Raw genomic sequence first — 14,455 nt, forward strand, 5'->3', positions numbered from 1 at the left:
CATGCAACGTTTTAACCACTTAAACCTGGTGTCCCCAGGGGTCTTTTCAACTTCCCCTACTATTTTCCCTCTATTCACCTTATTTCTGGCCACGCCCACTGTGGGCGTGGCCAGGTAGGGGAGGCAGAAAGGAAGTGGGGAGCCCCATATCAATGAGTTTCCTGTTTACCAGCGTTGCCATGTCTGCTTATAATAAGCAATTTGGGGCTTTTTTTTTAGGTGAGTTTTTTAGGTGAGTTGCTTAATTGGACTTGCTTTCTAATGTTTTTTAAACCAGTGGTTCACACATTTTTTCACGTCAAGGACCCCCAGATTAATATGTATTTGTCCGTAGAGTAGCAGACTCCCATCTGAAAATATGTGATGCCAGGGACCCCAAGACAAGATTTGTGTTGTTAAAATGTTTTAAAAATATTCAAAATATTTAACTTTTTCCTCCAATATTTTTGGAAAATAGCAGATCTACAAGCTCACAACGTGTTGTCATGTGACACATTGTGTTGATCTGCTATTTTCAAATAGCTGATAGCTGAAAGTGGTAAAACTTAGGCTAGTTGCCTATTTTGGGCTTGTTTTCATAGACCAGGCCGCTTGTTTCTCTTGCAAAATCTGGCAACACACTGATTACCTGCATTACACCTGCAGTAGCCTAGGGAGGAAGTGAACAGATATTGAATGAAGGAGCACACAGAGAAAAACTCAATGGCGCCCCCTGTAAGAGGCAATGGCGGCGCCCTGGAGAAGGCTAGGAATAAGTGGATACCAAAGGCAAATCTCTTCACCGAAAATAGCTGATCTACAAGCTTAGAGTGAGCTTGTAGATCTGCCATTTTTGTTGAATGTTCGCCCCAGAATAGGGATGCTATGGGTTGTGCACCCTTCTCTCTTAGCATTCAGGGGTCATTGCTTTGCCCAAGGTTGCATGATGGAGGGGAAAGGAACTGGTTGGAATTAACGTGTCCCTTCCACATGCTATGTCCTAACGGGGAAACTCCCCTGTCGGGTGATAAGAAGCGGTCTGCCAACTCCTCATGTGTTGAAGGAAGCATGAGCTCAGTTCGGGGCTCTCCCCAGGCTGGCAGAGGGAGAGTAGCACCCAGGATTACAAGCTTAGGCGGCATTGGCACTGGGTGAAAAATAGGGGTTACAAAATCGTGGGATCAAAATTTAGAAGGAAAAAAAAGAGTAGGTAGCTGCATCACAGCATGTCCTTGCACAGCATGCAAGTGCACAGTATAAATAATATATAAAAACAACATTAAATAAGCACAAACATTAAGCGCGCGCGCGCACACACACACACACACACACACACACACACACACACACACACACACACACACACACACACACACACACACACACACACACACACACACACACACACACACACACACACACACACACACACACACACACACACACACACACACACACACACAGCTGTATCAACATATGCCCCTGTAGCCTCTCGCATCTCCCAGAGCCCAACAGAGGACATCCATAAATCATGATTTGGATTAGGAAATGTCAGCCTTGATGAAACAGTGTCCCAGTGTGGCAGCAAGGCAAACAGATGGACTGCTTCAGTACACCAGAGTGCCATTCAATGTCCACCTGCAGTCCATTTTAGAGACGGGATCAAAATATCATCCAAAAACCTGTCTTCAGAACGAAGACAGGATGAATGCAGGTTGAGTGCTCTTATACCACATGGTATAAGAGCACACTGCCTTCGGCTAAAGCCCTAATCTGACCTAAAGTAAGCCACTGGTTACAGTGGCTTACATGCATAATACATTTTCATTATACGCAGGCTGCATTGTCATTTTGGAGTAATAGTTTGCAAAAAATAGACTGTCCTTGGCTTTGGTTCAAAGAGCAGGTGTGTGCATTGCACTGCAGAACACACTGATCCCTTCACACTCCTGTACGGTACATCACACCCTGCTGAGAGGCAGAAAGGAGAGTGAGAGCTGTTGTTGCTGTATGTGACTGCCATCTTGTCAGGTGCTGCTGTGCAGTGTCTGATGTTTTGTCTATCTTTAGAGAGTGCCAATTTCAACTTGGTGTCCCTATTTTTGGGCATGTCATTAAATCGAAGGTTTTCAAAAAAGTCTACAAGCTCCCAAAGCGCTGTGTTATGAGCACTAGAACTAATTTCCGCTATTTTCATATGACACCGTTGTACAAGGAAGTATTAAAGACAGCTTACAGTATGTGACTCACAAGTTCTAAACTGATGTTCACAATTTCATCTAGTTGTTGACTGACATTTTCTCATATCTATCTTGCTTATTTTCACACAGTTTCTTCAGGATTTGCTACACAAATACGCTATGAACTATAACCTACAGGCTACAGCAGTTTAGGATACCATTAAAAAAGGTAATACCTCAAGCCACATAAGAAAAACTATGAGCCATTAGGTGATCCATTCAGTGGAAAAAACTGTCACCTTGTTGCTTAAAATAATAATAATATAGATGGAACATGTTCAGGTCAAATGCCTCTTTCATTGTGTTAACAGATTAAAGTGGCAAATGTTATATATATGAGAGAGAGAGAGAGAGAGAGAGAGAGAGAGAGAGAGAGAGAGAGAGAGAGAGAGAGAGAGAGAGAGAGATCCTATCCCAACTCAGCATCTCAGAAATGCTGTTCTGGATGGCCACTGTAACCATGGCAACAGTGTAGACCAAGAATCATTTTCAATCATAGTGGTATGCGATTGAACAATAATGGGTTTGGTAAGGGGAAGAAAACATACAGATAAACACAACATTACCTAGTTGTCAGATTTCATGTGTGATTTGATGTGACTAATGGCCTGGGCTTTGGAGGCAATGTATAAGCATTATCAGCTTCCCGATCACTGTGTTTCTTTATTGAACCAATAGAGGGCAGCAGACACCAGCATGTGCTGCTCTACAGTTTACAGCTGGGTGTAACACACACCATAGTGTTGTGTGTGTTTTACACTATGGTGTGTGTTACACGATAACATTTCTCATACCATAACCTGGGTGAATAATAAATTCAAGTTGGGTGTAAGGGGTTGTTGTAAATAGAATTGATTCTATTGAATGTTTCACCCATGCTAAAAAAATAGGCTAGGAAAGACTGAGTAAATCATTTTGGCCAGACGACCATCTTAACTATCTGACTTTATTTACATTTTTAATGTGCTTATCTTGAAGCTGCTGCTGATTAAGTGAATATGAATAGTTGTGTGATCTGATTCTGTTTGAATCAGCAGGCCCAGCAGTGACACCATGTGGCCATGTGGCAGACGTGGCAGTAACGCCACACTAACTGTATGTATTTATTTACTTTATTTATTTACCTTTAATTACGGAAGGCTTGGTCCATCATGCCTTCTCTGATTTCACAGCAACACCCAGCTTCACAACATACACTGAGCTGCTAAGTTTCCAGGTGCCTTGCTCAAGAACAGAGGGTGTTGGGGGAGGGCAGAGTGTTGGTCTTTGAAATTCCTAACCTAGATTCTAACCAGCAACCTTCTGGTCACAACCTAGTCACCTAGGCTATCACCTCTCTCACTGGTATAACTAATTAAGAAGCTTCTTCAGCAGCCTCACCTTATGCCTAATAGAACGTTATTCAATCCTTAAAATATTATCTAGTAAAGTAACATTTCTTTATAAATATTTTTTTTTAATGCGTTGGCCTAGCTACAAACTATGCAAAAACCATGGAGGTAGCTAAAATCACAAATACAAGAAAGTTGCAGTCACCCCTGAGTTTAGATCGCGGGAGAGCCAGGAGCCTCAAGTTAGTTGATGTGAAAGACCTGGAGTTATAAATAAGGGGTTAGAAGGTCTGTGATATAGGAGGAGGGAAGCCAATCTAGGGCTTCATAAACAAACTAGGAGAATCTTAAAATAAATTCAGAAACCTACTACTGACAGCCAGTGAAGAGAGGCCAGGATAGGTGTAACCTCATCCAAGTATCTGTCAGGAGCCTGTCTGCAGCATTGTGGGCCAGTTGTAGGTGGGACAAGGACAACCGACTAATCCCCGTGTACAGGCAGTTGCAGTAGTTCAGGTGGGATGTTATGAGGGCGTATATGACTTTCTCAAGGTCTTTGAAAGAGAGAAAGCGTTTGATTTTGGCAATAGTACACAGCTGGAATTGGCTTTTACTACAGCATTTACATGCCTGTCAAACTTAAAGCGCAACGCCTGTACAGGTTCTCTGGCCATCAAATCATAATAATTTACTGCATAATTTCCTGATGCAGTAAGTAGTCTGTGAGCTTTGTCTTCTGACAGTCTGTGAATACTGCCTGTTGTGCCAATCATTCATCATGGTATAATGCTGTCTATGTTTTGATGTTGAACTGAGCTAACCCACCGTGAAAGCTAAATTCCAACCTCGGTGGTGTGGCAATTTGAACTGAGTCTGTACAGATACGGATGTACTGTAAATGGCAACAGGTTGGCGTTGGCATACAACAAAATATTAATTGAGTTTCTCATAAACTACACACTACAGGATAATCTGATAACATACTCCTATCAGATTATACTAAACATGCACACACTAACATGATTTTAAAACTAGAAAAAGTGCTCATCGGAGCACAGGTCTCTGCCAGGTCAGGTAGGTTATGGGCCAGCAATGTTCGGAATTGGCCAATCAGGATGGAATATAAAAAATCGGACAGAACCATCTTGATCACTTGACTATAGAGATAATGTGTACCGATTTGCATGTTTGGACACAATTTGTAGGAGTAATATAAAAAAGAAAACGGTTGCAAAAATTGGCCTCAAGGTGGCGCTATAATAGGGCAATGATAAAAGGGTGGCATTTGTTCCTCAACGTAGTGCGAATGTGCGAGCGAAGTTTCACTGCAATCGGACGCTGCGTTCGTGATTTGCGGCATTTTGTTCAAAACGGGCCACTCCTGCAAACTTTAGATGTAAATTTTAGCCAATCAGGATGGAATATGAAAAATCTAACAGATCCGTCTTGATTACATGACTATAGAGATCATGTGTACCGATTTGCGTGAAATTTGGATAAAATCTGAAGGCTTACAATCAAAAAATGTGGTTTACATAAGTCGGCCTCCTGGTGGCGCTATAAAAGGCAAATGTGAAAAATGCAGGGCAAAGGTTTTTCCTTGGCCTCTAGAGAGTGTGCATACAAAGTTTTACACAGATCAGTGCAGTTATAGGCAAACACACAAATCGGCCTGTTATAGCGCCACCATGAGGCTGATTTTAGAACTTTCAAGTCGCATTTCTTCCTTGGTGTAGTGGGAATGTGCGTGCAAAATTTCACGGAAATTGCATGCTGTGTTCATGATTTGAGGCATTTTGTTCAAAACAGAGCACTCCTGCAAACTTTGGAAGGCAATTTTAGTCAATCAGGATGGAATATGAAAAATATGAAAAACTCGTTTAGTTTAATGACTATAGAGATACTGTGTACCGATTTGCGCGATGTTTGGACAAAATATGTAGGAGTACTGTGGAGAAATGTGTTTTGCACAAATTGGCCTCCTGGTGGCGCTATAACAGGCCCATGTGAAAAGTTTGGGGCAGAGGTTCTGCTCTGGCATCCAGGGAGTTTGTGTGCACAGTTTCGCTGCGAGCAAGCCAACGGTGCCGGAGATTAGCTGTATACAGACGGATGACACACACACGGACACACGGACGGACGGACGGACGGACAGGGGGTAAAACATACTCTCTCGCCATGCCTTTCGGCCTGGCGGAGACAATAATGGGGCATCACACACTACATGTTTGCTCATACTAGTATATGTAAGAGATTATGCCCGTAATTATGCCTGAGATTCACTCCCGATCTAACGCGTCGCAATGCAAAGTGTTGCGAGTTTGCAAATCTGATATATTCACAATAATTATAATAATAATCCTTCATTAATCTAGGCAAAGGTTTGAAATAATTGTGATATTGATTTGAAGAAATATCGCCCAGCCCTATTCGTAACAAAGACATAATAATATACCATACCCCCCCCCCCCCCACGACAGAGGGAGAAAGGCAGCCATGCATACATATTCACATAGTTTAGCCTCAAAGGCGAAGGGCTGCATAATTACACACAGCGCCTCATTTCTCAGAATCTTCATGATAGTACCGTCCAACATGTTGTTTCACCATAGCAACCAGCTGAACAGGCATCATGCACACATGCACGCGCCACACACACACACACACACACACACACAGGCACGACACACATGCACGCCCCACACACACACACACACACACACGGGTATGCAGAGCAGGTCGTGATAAATAATTGCACAATAGCATGATAGATGTAGAGCACGCATGGGGAATTAATGGATCAGAAGGAATGAAATGAGCAGTGCAGGGGAGTGATTTAGGCCCCGTTTAGACTGGCAGCCAAATCCAGCCTTAATCAGATTTATGCCAAATCCAGATTGGAATCCGATTTGTTTTATGGAGTCTTAATAGAGACAGGTCACATGGAATCCGATTTTTACAAATCCGACTTGAGCCGCATTCAGAGGTGGTTTCAAATCGGATTCAAATCGGATTTCTAAAGATGCGTCTCAGTCTGAACACAGTAAACTGATCTAACCACCCAAGTCGCATATCAAACTGTCCAAAACGTCACTTGCAGAGCGACCCGAGCGCCACTGACTGTCATTACAGAGCGAGAGCACAAGGGGTGTATTGATTTGAAAACAAAACAATAGCGCAGCATACATTTTACAGAAGAAATGGCAAGCTGCATTCAGTGGACAGATGGAGAAACTCAATGTCTCCCAGCACTTTGGGGGGATGCCTCAGTATGGAATGTACAGGAACAAGGCAATATATGAAGACATATCTCGCGGCATGGCAGAAAATGGGTTCACAAGGTCCTATCTGTCGTGTCAGAGGACAATAAAGATTTTGAAGAACATATAGGGCAGAGATAAAAGTCATGACGTCATGCCACCTACGTCGTTACCACGGCAACCCGGTCAATGTGAAAAGATGGTTGCTTGAAAACCAAAGCTGCAACCATTTGTGATCATATTTTAGTTTTTTTTAGGCTATGTAATGTTATGTAAATGTATTTCACCGTTTGTCTGTTTTCTGATGTTAAGTTTTTCTGATTTTATGTTTTGTGTGAGGACTGCGGATGAAAATTTGCATCTTTGCTAAATCCGGTGTATTTACGTTCATGTGACGTTCATTAATATGCTCTGTCCTGTCTAAATAAACAAATAAAGTAAACCAAAGCAGATATGTTAACGCAGGGCAGCTTTGGGTTGACGACTTGACGTTATTTAAAATCAGTCTTAACACACAGATCTGAGACAGATCCGATCTGATAACTTGCAAACGCAGTGTGAACAGTTGGGCCTAAAGATCGGATTTGAGAAATAAATCGGAATTGACTGGATTTGACTGCAGTCTAAACGGGGTGAGGTGAGTTTGCAGCAGATGATCAAGGAACAATCCAAGTCCTCAGTTGACACACTGCCCTCAGTGTTAATTGAACTCGGCGAGTATACAAATGAATGCACAGCTTCATCAGTCTCAGTATAATTTTTTGTAACCCCTACCCTCCCCCCCAGCAATGTGCCTGCTGTGTACGTGAGAAGATCAATATGGGATCAATATGTGCAAGCATTATGTCAACTTGTCCCTGGGTGCAATAGATGCAAGAGCAGCAAGAAAGTAGGAGCACTTTAGATTCAATGCTGTCACTCAGGTTACTGTTACTTTTCAGGATATGAAAAAAGAAAACAAGCTCAAAACGCATCGCATCGTGGCACGTTTTGAGCTTGTAGCTCTTCTATTTTGATGCTTTTGTGCGATATTGTAGTAGTATGATCAAGTAGGTCATTAATCCATTAAGACCGGGAACGCATCTGTGTCATTTTAAGATTTATTTGGCAATTTTTTTTTAAATCATGGAAGATTTGTGCAAATCTTTAAATATATATTTAAAGGTAGGGTAAGTGATATTTTTTGGTTAAAACAAAAAGTATTTTGTTAAAAGGTTAAAGCACTGTATTCTGATAGTAATCATTGCTATAGAGTGTTTGTTCAGTAACAGGAGTCTCCCCGTCTCTCCAGCTCTTTAATAAACAGAAAATTCATTTTCCGGTAGGTGTCAAAATCTCAGCCAATCAGGAGAAAGTACCCATTTTTAAGCTTCATTTTTATAGTGTTCCAGTTCCAATTTTGCCTGCTCATTTCTTAGTGTCATCACTTCCAATTTCACTTGTTTAATCTATATCCTGATTGAGTTCTCTATCCTGATTGGATAAAATTGGAAATGAAACTGAAACTGAAACGAAAATGCATTTTCTGTTTTATAAAGAGCTGGAGAGACAAGGAGACTCCTTTTACTGAACAAACACTCTATAGCAATGAGTACTATCAGAATATAGAGCTATTTAACACTTATTTTAACCAAAGAAAATCACTTACCCTACCTTTAAGTTTTGTTTTTGTTTTTTAAGATTTTTTGGGGGGCTTTTATGCCTTAATAGAACAGTAGACTGACAGGAAATGGGGAGAGAAGATGGGGAGTGACACGCAGAAAAGGTCGTCGGGAACGGGATTCGAACCCGCGACACGCTGTCAGGCTGGCATTGCAGCCTAGGGTGCCCGGACTGCCACGCTGCAGCCCAGGCCTAAAGCAAACATTTTTTAACTCCGATCTTCTAGGGGTCCCTGGAACAACATATTTTGAGATGGGGGTCCGCCCCAATAGCTATGAGCTTGTATATCTGCTATTTTTGAATAGCCAAAGACATCTAAAATGACACAGATGCGTTCCCAGATTGAATGGGTTAATTTACGGAAAAACGTACAACGTTAAAATATGGAGACAAGAGGTTTCTCCCCAACAGCGATGATCTACCCCAGCTGACTGCAGGGAGCTGTGTTGTATTAAACATTACATACACATAGTTTCATGTTTTGTGCATTAAACATACACCATGCACACTGGCACATGACACTTTGAACATCAAGACTGCACACACATTCACAATGTAAATGTACATACTCATAGAGATATTGTATTGTATGCAAACAAAAGAGAACATTTATTTTAATCACAAAGCTAACTTTGAATAACTTAAAACAATACGTATGAAGGATAAGGATAAGGATAAGGATAAGGATAATTCCTTTTAACAGGTCGTTCATGAAAGTCCTTGCGGTCTTGTTTCCAATGAGAACCTGTGAGCAATTGGGGTTAAGAGTCTTGCTCAGGGACAAATTTCATATCATCGGCACATATGCTGGGATAGCCTGGAATCGAACCTGGGGCAACCAGGGCCAGCTGGTTCCCTAGGCGGGCTCACTAACCACTCAGCTATGGCCGCCCCTAATAGGCATAAATAAGCTATGAGCTTCTGCCTATGCCTTTTCGATCTAACAGAATGAAGTAGTGAACAGTGTGTTATGTTTTGTGATTATGTTGATGTGGATCGAAATACCACCGAGGAACCACCGAGGAAACAACACTCCTACAGTGTGTTATGATACAGGCCCCTCAGGTCAGCTGACTTGGGGCTCCTAGTTGTCCCACAGACTAAACTGAGTCTTGTTTTTAACCCCTGCTCATTTTGCTAGGATTGGATGGCTTAGGGTTGAGGACAGAGTACAGCAACTTGCTATGGGCCTGGTCTTCAAGATACACCACAACATTGGGATCCCCCTGTAGTCCACGATCAAAGTCCACGATCATAACACCAGAGGCAGCTCCACGAATCATGTTCAACCCAGATTTGGCTCAACAAAGGGAATGAACTCGTTCTCATGCTATTCATCAAAAATGTGGAATGCCCTACCAAAAGGAGTAAAGGAGTGTAAAACCCAACTCACTTTCAAAACTGCCCTAAAGATACACCTTCAGGAGGCTGCAAATCGAAAATGGCCCAACCCCCCCCTAAAGAGAGAATAATCCAAATAACAAAAGATACATATGTGTTACACAGAAGTTTATCACATGTGAGACTGAAAGTGGTCGAGGTGGAGGGTGAGAAGGGTGGAGGTGTGAATTCACCACTACTGTGACTGAGGAAACAACAGGAGGAAGGAGGGGGAGGATGACAACTCATAATTTCATAAAAGAAAGACCACACTTCTCTATTGTTCATTCTGTTGCTAAGAGGTGAACCATTTGAACTACCTGCACGATGAATTAAAGGTAGAAATGGCTGGAAAAAATTAGATCCAAGATGATGATGATGATGATGGGGAAGAAGAAGATGATATAATCTATGCAAATGTTGAGACCAAGACAACAGCTCAGCAGAAACATCCACAGAAACTGCATTCTGGTAAGAGATGTTACCACAACTACATGTACAAATATCTAGAATATATTTTTACTTTTCAACTTTTTAAACGAGATGTTGAAAGATTTTAACTCATCTCACTCCCTCTTTATTCTCACTCTGTGTGTGTGTGTGTGTGTGTGTGTGTGTGTGTGTGTGTGTGTGTGTGTGTGTGTGTGTGTGTGTGTGTGTGTGTGTGTGTGTGTGTGTGTGTGTGTGTGTGTGTGTGTGTGTGTGTGTGTGTGTGTGTGTGTGTGTGTGTGTCTCCAGTCAGAAGACGGTACAGGCTGGTTGGATTGGGTCTTGGATTGCTTTGTGGTGTTCAAGCTCTGCTCAACATTGGTCTCAGACTCTCTCTCTGTAAGTCAAGTTTCATATCTATGTATTTTCACTATTGTGCTCTCTACCTAGCTACCCAACACAGACAGTAAGGAAGAAAGACAACAAAACCACCAAAATTAAACAGTTGTCAAAATGTATCTCTCTCTGCGTCACAAAATAGATGCAGAGTGACAGAGAGAGAGAGAGAGAGAGAGAGAGAGAGAGAGAGAGAGAGAGAGAGAGAGAGAGAGATAGAGATAGAGAGACTGAATCATGTGATCATCGTTTTCTTTTTCTGTTTTTTTTTGCTTAATCATGCGCTGATTATTATGTTGATTTAATGTTTTCGCTTGTGTCTGCCTCTGCCAGTGCGTAGTGTGCACCTATGAGCTGCATGTACTTCTTGCAGCCTGACCTGCTTATTGTCTCCGCACAGCGTGCAATTTACAAACATCACGCAAATCCGTACACATTATCTCTATGGTCGTGTGATCAAGACGGATCTGTCCGATTTGTCCTATTCCATCCTGATTGGCGAATTCCGAACATTGTTGGCCCACAATAACCTACCTGACCTGACGGAGACCTGTGCTCAGGGGAGCAGTTTTTCTACTTTTGTTGTATGTGGACGGTTGTGCGTTTTAACCTAAACTTTAATTTTGGTTTTAACAGCAGACTGATTTTAAGTAGCTGAATGTTACATCACATGTGTTATCACATGTGATTGGTGAAGTCCACTTAAGGAGCATACTTTGGTTATTTTGCCCTGGGTGCCACATTGCCTCACACTGGCCCTGAACATAGTGAAGAGATACCAACTAACAACCAGATACAGACCAAATATAACAACCTTAATGAACAGACAGGGTGTTAAAGAGCAGCTACTACAACCTCATTAAGAAGGTCAGATCAGAACAAAGTTGTAAATAAAACTCAGTTTGTTGATTTTCAGATTCTAAACTGATTAAAGAGAACAACAACCTGACCAAAGACCTGGAGCATCTACAGTCCATATGTAACAACATAACTGAACAGAATGATGAGTTACAGTCCAAATATAACAACCTGACCAAAGACCTAGACCACATACAGTCCAGTTTTGACCATCTACAGTCCAGATACAACACCATAACTGCAGAGAGAGATGAGCTGAAGAAGAGGCTCTGTGGTTAGTGAGACATCACTGTTTTTATTCATTGTTATATCATGTTGTTCATCATTTGTCAATAATCTGAGCAAATGGAAACCGTGTCTAACTCTATTCTGACAGAGAGAGAGAAGGAGAGTGGAAATGGGTAGATGGAACAACACTGACCACACCAACGTAAGACTTTACCTTCATTCTGCTCTTATTCATTTCAACTATATTATAGTATCACATATTTCATCTTTGCTACCTTTGTTTTCTAAACAGGATGAAATCTAATGCTAAAATACCAACCTACCACACTGTCACTAAGTCAATTACACCTATTATGTCTATTTCACTAGCCAGTTAGTTTGTATCTAATGTCCAGAACATAATATGAGGTCATGGTTGAATGTAATGTAAAGGTAATTAATTAAATGTTCCTACTCCAGGTACTGGTACCCTGGTGAGCCTGATAACTATCATGGAGAACAAGACTGTGTTGTGCTTGATGAGGGTAGATGGAGCGACAATGCATGTTCTGCCCTGAGACATTGGATCTGTGAAAGAGTTATCTAGTGATGTATTAGTTAGCTGGTGGGTGGGTACAGCTATTTTTGGACAAATAGTATTTTGATGCTTTGGCAACATTATTGTTGAAATATTGATGCCAATAAAGCCCTGTGTCAACTGAATTGAATTGAACTGAACTAATTGAAATGAACAATGTGTCGTTATGCATTTTGAAGAAGCCTATACATAGTAGTTCTTTTCCAGTTTTTTTTTTGTAATTTTTGTAAATTTAAATTTGTATCCAGGTCCCTTACCACCTCCTACACCCAATTAAAATTTTGCTTTTAGCTCTGAACAATTATTTGTATTGATTGATTCTGTATTGCTTATATAACTTTAAAAAACATCTAATTGAATGCCAAATACCTGATTTTATATTAAACTGGACTGTTGTATAGCATTGTATTATTATTCAGTGTTAAGCAACTGCTAGAATTACATATTGGATCATCACATTGAGTCTTTGATCAAAAACAGCAATAGTAATAAATGTGATTTTAGAATCATGCCCAATGCAGACATTACATTACAATTTATATTCATATATTTTATTATTTAGCTAAAGGGCAGTCTATAGAATGTGAATATCACGAATCTAACAGCCATCTGTTCCATTTTAATACCATTTAGATAGATCAGAGGGCCAGATGTGGCCTGAGAAGTTTTATTTCTCTTCTTCCTCTCTGCCTTAATCTCTCTATCAGAGATGAAGCATGCAGGTCATAATGATGAAACATATATTTTGATATCTTTGACAACAAACAAATGAACAATCAACACATTTATGAATTTAAACACTGAGTGCCCCGTTGAATGCAGACAAAAGAGTGATCATGACTGCCAAGACCATACAGTATACAGTATATTTCAGACCACTATCACACACCATCACACACAGACACCATAAGGACTATTTTTTTAAACAAATAATGACAAGAAGCCTTTATTAAAACTAGACTAAGGTACACTAGTTCATCTTAAAATAACTGATTTTTACAGAGCATACTAAATAGGCCTATGCTAAGAAAATGAATAGCCTACATCAGCGGTTCTACTCTGTACAGCCCCTGGATCTTTTAATGAAGACTTTTATATGAAACCAAGAACATAATAGATTGATCTCTTTATTCCTGTGAACAAGTCCTTCTCTGCCTTGGCTGTGCAATCATCAAGTCCTATCTTTTGTGATGAAAGATTGTCATTCTCTGGATCTGACTGTTGTCTGTTGTCAGAGTCACTGGGTGCTGTTTTTGCTGTGTCAAAAGCTGCCTTTGTGGCCTGAGATGAACAGTAAATACCACAATTCAGCCTACTCTCTGAGTAAACCCATCATGGATGCTGCCACAAATCCAAAGCTCAACATTTCCACAGGATATTGGCTTACCAGTCGTAAGGCTGCTCAGCTTTGACTGCAACTACACATTTATGTGCCGATCTAGTTGAATTAAAGGGATTGTAAGCAACATTAAGCCTGAATTTTAAGAATATATATATATATATTTAGCATTTTTTCCCCTCTATCAGCCACTATATAATGATGCTGGGGTGTTTTCCTGCATTGAAACACAGTCCTCTTTCTGAAATCCGTATTTTCCCTACTATTTATGTTTGTCCGGGACGTAAATGCATGGACGCGCATGTGCGCGTCCGTGCCCGTGTGAAGTGTTCGGCTGAAACCGAATGGGACAGAGTGCAGCCGACAAAAATGGAACGAGCCGCCATTGTTTCCTCCATTGAAGTTTATACTTCTTACTTTCGGTTTTAAAACGCTCTCAAACTTATTTTTTGAGGCACGGAATTTACTTTTAAGATATCGTTTGGATAGAATGTAGTTGTTTAACTTCATATATGTGGTCAATTTATCATGAAAGAGCCTATTTAAAAATAAAAATTCAGAGAACCGGCAGGGGCGGGCAGTGACATCATGCATTGTATCCGAATAAAGCAACCTATTTTCAGCATGGCCCGTTTAGAAGTCCCCCCTGCGTCACCCCCTGGTGGCCGGGGAAACGAACTGCTGATGAGGAGGGGGGGGAGTGGAGGTGCGGTGTTTGACAATATTTGTTTTCTTTTTTTTATCTCTGAACTCGCCTACAATCCCTTTAATTACAG

General features: G+C 41.0%; 1 long non-coding RNA gene across 1 annotated transcript; it reads left to right on the forward strand.

Moving 5' to 3' along the window:
* The first annotated feature begins 10,163 nt into the window (after window positions 1-10,163).
* On the forward strand, window positions 10,164-12,775 carry LOC308082871. Its single transcript, XR_013932955.1, has 5 exons — window positions 10,164-10,323; window positions 10,591-10,680; window positions 11,594-11,809; window positions 11,912-11,965; window positions 12,223-12,775. It is a non-coding gene; the product is annotated as an uncharacterized lncRNA (long non-coding RNA).
* Window positions 12,776-14,455: the final 1,680 nt, after the last annotated feature.

The sequence above is a fragment of the Gymnoscopelus braueri genome (genome assembly GCF_963280865.1).
Source record: "Gymnoscopelus braueri genome assembly, chromosome: 1".
NCBI classification, from domain to species: Eukaryota; Metazoa; Chordata; class Actinopteri; order Myctophiformes; family Myctophidae; genus Gymnoscopelus; species Gymnoscopelus braueri.